The sequence below is a fragment of the Heterocephalus glaber genome, unplaced genomic scaffold (genome assembly GCF_053883595.1).
Source record: "Heterocephalus glaber isolate CG9 unplaced genomic scaffold, H.glaber_assembly_v1.0 deba00000818, whole genome shotgun sequence".
NCBI classification, from domain to species: Eukaryota; Metazoa; Chordata; class Mammalia; order Rodentia; family Bathyergidae; genus Heterocephalus; species Heterocephalus glaber.
Window position 1 is genome coordinate 139,702 of NW_028258164.1, and position 5,029 is coordinate 144,730.

Sequence of the window (5,029 nt, forward strand, 5' to 3'; positions counted from 1 at the left end):
TTTTACTTGCATACATTTTAAAAATGTGTACTTATACATGCAGATGTACTTGTGTATTTTCTGGATACACAACAAATTGTACACAGTGATTATTTTGGAGAGAAGGACTTGAGTAGACTGTAGGATGGAGGAGAAAGTAAAAGGAAATATGTACTTTGGTTTAAAGAGTAAAATAACCCCACTTTGAGGAGCAGTTCTAATAAGCATTGTTGATACCAGGGTTACCCAGGTCCATGACAAACTCATGCCAGACCAGAAACCAAGCCCTTGCTTTTGCAGCAGGTGTTTGTTCAGGCTGAACTACACTATGCTCAGAGAGGGGGTTGATTTGCATAACCAGGGCAAGATCCTTACCTCTCCTTGGCCAGCAACAGAGATTTCGCCTGCATTTTTCAGACCACACTTTGAAAAGCACTGATTGATATTATAATATGATTTTAGGTCAAATTCTCATCTCTCCCAAGTATACTTGCATGTTAAGACTTTTTCCTTGCTTTGGAAAATAATAAGTTTCAGGAATGAGTTTAAGATCTTTTCTTTTTTGGAGGGCAGCTATGAAACTATTTAAGACTAAGCCTCTAGGCGAATATATCACAGCCTTAACACAGCAAACAGACAGACTGTATTGTATCATTTCAAGTCATAAGTTGGTAAAAAGACAATGTGGTCCTTATCCAAAAGATAAAGTGCCATGCTGGGGCAGGAACACTGCATGGTCCAAAGACCCCAAGCAAAGCTGGTGTTGGTAATAGGGAAACTGTTCCATTCCCTTTACTCTAAAGGAGTCATGGCTAGTCCCAGGCCAAGCATCTTACTCTTTGACCTTCCTGTTGCCAGGGAATTGTCTCAATAAGATGCTGTTAATTCAGGGGGCCAAGTAAACAATGCTGGGTTTAGGCTGTTACTCCACTCTGTTCTATAAACATCAGATTTCTTCAAGTTTGGTACTTTACATTCTTAACCAGCCAACAGTTGCTACTTTACTGTTCACTCCTGGATACTGGTATTTATACCACAGTTAAAGCCCTGTGCCCTTCAGGGAAAGTGTCACCATGAGATCGTCCTGTTATTGCTGCAAAAAGCCTGAGGGGCCATCAGCCATTGAAAGAAGCTCTGCTTGCCATACTGTGTGTGACAACTGACTCTAGTGCTTTTGCAATTGCCTCTAGGCTGGAAGATGCAGTGTAAGAATTTCAGGAAATGCACGTCCATAACTTGATGGCTAGAAGAAGATATTCATGAGGAATCTTTCAGAGTTCTTAACTAAAGTACTCTCCCTCTCAATGCCACATTTTAAATCTACTCTATGACCTTTTATATTAAAAACAAATAAACAAGCAAAGTGAAGATCTAGAAACTTTTTTCCCCCTTCTAAATAAGCAACCTTCTGGATTATTTTTTTGTGTGTGTCTTACAGAGATGGTGTGGCAATATTTCTGGGACACAGTAGGTTGGCTACAGAGACATCTCTCTTGCAACTCCACAAGCTCATAGGCAGCTTGGAGCAACCTGCCAGCCTCTTGGTATCTGTGTAGTAAGAAGAGTCTGATACCTTGGAGAGCTCTAGAGAGGTACAAGGGAGCTGTCTACTGCCAGGACAAGGTTTTTTCACATGAAGTTTAGGCTCTAAAACACTCCCTGTGCTGTCTTTGACCCAAACTTTAGCACCAGTTTTTTTCCATTTCACTTTCTGGCATCCAAGTATAGAGGAACCAGGGTCTGGAGGCAAGTGAAATATGTCTTAAACTTACTGCCATCTTTAGTTTCTTCATTCATAGATTTTACTTAAAAGATTAAAATGTCCATTCTTTAAAAACAGATTCAGCCCTGATGACCACTGGCAAAGACTTTTATTTCCCAATAGATAAAAAAGACTCCTTTGTCTTCTTGGTCATATTTGGAATGAGGTTCATGTGGTCACCCACACACTTGGCCACCCAACTGTGTAGCTGCCTTTCACCTGAAGCTCATTACCTGTCCCCCATCCGTCGAATTTTTGTCTTTGTCATTGCAATGCATGGTGAATGGGACCAGGCAGTCTTGGAACTTTTCCAGCTCTGGTCCTTAAGGCCTGGGCTTGAGCTAGAGGCTCATGGTAACACTTTTGTACTGGTTCACCAGCTGCATGGACACCTGGCTCTCCTCATAGCACTTGGCACTGCACTGGAACATGAAGCCCTGCATCCTCCAGATGTTCTCTCTCCACACTCTTCACCATGGAGTCCACCACCCAGAGCTGCTGCAGCTTCACCATGGTGACCCTGAGCTGTGCTGTGCTCTGCTGTGCCTGTGCCCACATAGCCTGGGTACACACTCCTTTCAGCTCCTTTCTTGATGAGTATGTTTTCCTAATGCCCCTGGTCCACACAGGCACTCATGGATCCGGGCTAACAGAGGCTCTGCCATTCTTCACAAGAGGCTTCAAGGGTAGCATTGCAAGAGGGACCATAAAGTCCTACCTTGGGGCAATTTCTGACACAGAAATTTTAATTATGTGTTCTAGTACTGAAATGTGAAGCAATGGAAACTAAATATGCTCTTCTTAAATAAAAATTGAAATGATATGTGTTATAATGCTGACCATTAACTTTAAATACATCTTCTTACATACATGGGTCCAGTGCCTTTAGCTATGAATGGCAGTAAGTACAGTAACATTTCTTTCTAAGTTATATTTAACTTGAAAAAACAAGGCAATCCAGGATTTAGCTTATACTTTCTCGTGGTACAGTCACCTTATCTATCAAGGTACCGCCCCAACCTACTCTGAGAATAGCTTATTCACCAAGGAGGTAAAACCTGGAGATCTTTAATATCCATAACCGCAAATTTCTCCATTGTATGAGGGAACCTGGACCACCTGAGCCACTTAGGGAGATAAAGACTAGCTGTTCCCCACTGAGCCTATTTTATCAGGAAATAAAGTAGGGGTCTAGGAAGATATGTTGGCGATGGGAACATAGAGAATAATAAGACAATGCGGAAGAGAAGAGAATAAAAGTGAGTCATGGAGATAAATGGAGATGAGAAGCCAGAGAGCAGAATTCAAGAAGGAAGTGGCATCTACATCCTGTAAACTTTCCTGTTCTTCATGCAAGTCCCAAGATCTCCTTGTCCTCCTTAGAGCCTACCCATTAATAATTCCTTCATGTTTTGTTTAATAAGTTCATTTCAGTACATTGTGGTTATTTGTCAATAGCCTCAGGCAACTATGCATCATTCATTCCTTCCAAATTTCTTGCTTCTATAAATCAGGGAATGAAGGAAAATCTTCGGATCCATAGAATTCAGATGTCTATGTTCTTTAAGTTAAGACATCTAGGGCTGGGGATTTAGCTCAGTGGTTCCAGTGCCTGTCTCTCAAGCTCAAGGTCCCAAGTTCGATCCTCAGTACCAATAAATAAATAAATAAATAAATAAATAAATAAATATAAGTTAAGGCATCTAAATCTAGTTTTTGAGCAATTAATATATAAATTGGTTTGCTTAGCAGTAAACTGGACTAATTCCTTATTCTTCTCATGCTGACTTATCTCTTGCAAGAATAGGTGTGAGGCATAAAACATTTGGTAATTCTAATTTTTAAAAATACCCTTTCTGCTTACCTGTGATTTTCTCTCTTGGAACTCAGGTAGTTTCTCCCCACACCTTGCACCTAGCACCTGATTCTGCCAGAGGCATCCTGGACTTTATAATGCACGCGCTTCTCTGACCTGCACTCAAGACTTCATTTTGAAATCAATTGAACCTTCCTCAATTGAACCTTCACCATGAATCTAAATCCCCCAAGCGTTGGCTTGACTGATAATCAAACCCAAATTGCTGATTTTGATCTGGAAGCCATAACACCAAACTTCTTTCCTTTGTAGCCCTCCTTGTGTAAGGGAACAAAACATGTGTGAAAATAAATAGGTCTAATTAAGGCATTGTTTTATATGAATCTAAAGTATGGAGAATATTTTTCTTTAAACTTCTGTATGGCTGAGCCTCCAAGGAGTCACCTAGAGAGGAATCGGTTTAGTTTATATAGTCCTTTGTGAGTGAGTTAATTTCTCCAAGAAGAACAACACATGGAGAGTAAATCATCTGCATCAGGGCAGCATTAGAGCATGAGAGTTGGAGCTATAGCTCCAGTCCTCAAGAGCTGCATGTCTTTGTTCCTTCAGCAAAACAGCTACTAAAAGGCTACAGTGTTCTCTAGTTCACAGAAGTTATAGTGTTTTATCAGTTTACTAAGGCACAGTGAGACTAAACACCTGCTGCATGACCTTGTTCATGCTGCACATGGATGGTTGATTATGTTAAATCATTCTTAGACAACTGTGGCCCATTATGTACATGTCTTTGAGAGTGGAGTCATGTCCTTAAGTGTCCTCAGATGCCCTCAGATGCCGGGGCTTTGGGTATCATTATAAGTGGTACAGCAAACCTTCTTGCCTAACCAGACAGGTATTGCCTACCTAGCTTCATGGGAAACACATCTATATTTATTTCACAATGCATCCAATGATGTAAAGAACATCTATCTCATGACTTGATAGTACAGACAATTCCTTCTCTAAAAAATAGTTTCTCCACATTTAATTCAGCAGAGTTCTTTGCTTCTTTCCTATTCACAATTTCCAGAAGCCTTTGGACCGTGGAACCCTGAGAGGGGAGCTGGAAAGGTTTTCATGGGTAGTTTTGGGCTGAGGCTCATCAAAAAAGGAGTTTCAAATCAGCAGCATAAATGTGCTCAGTTTATTCTAATTCTTCCCAAAATTTCCCTTCCCTCCCTTTTTGAAAATAATGGTGTTTAAGTGTCTCTTATGAGAAAACTGGAATTTGTGTTAATAACTGGAGGAAATCAGAAGCTTCAGGATAAAGCAGATCCAAAAGAAATCAGTCATGTTCCAGGCAGCAGCTCATTCATTTTTATGAGGTAGTCACATCATCCTGGCTCAATGTTCTTACTGTAGGTAACATTTTTTAATGTCATAAAATACTCGTAAGTCAAGGAGGAAGTGATTTTTATTTTCTGATTTCATAA

The 5,029-nt window shown here is 40.4% G+C and overlaps 1 pseudogene; it reads right to left on the reverse strand.

The window, feature by feature from the left end:
• Nucleotides 1–1,850: 1,850 nt before the first annotated feature.
• On the reverse strand, nucleotides 1,851–2,254 carry LOC101705868 (TIM double twin CX3C motif protein pseudogene; annotated as a pseudogene).
• Nucleotides 2,255–5,029: the final 2,775 nt, after the last annotated feature.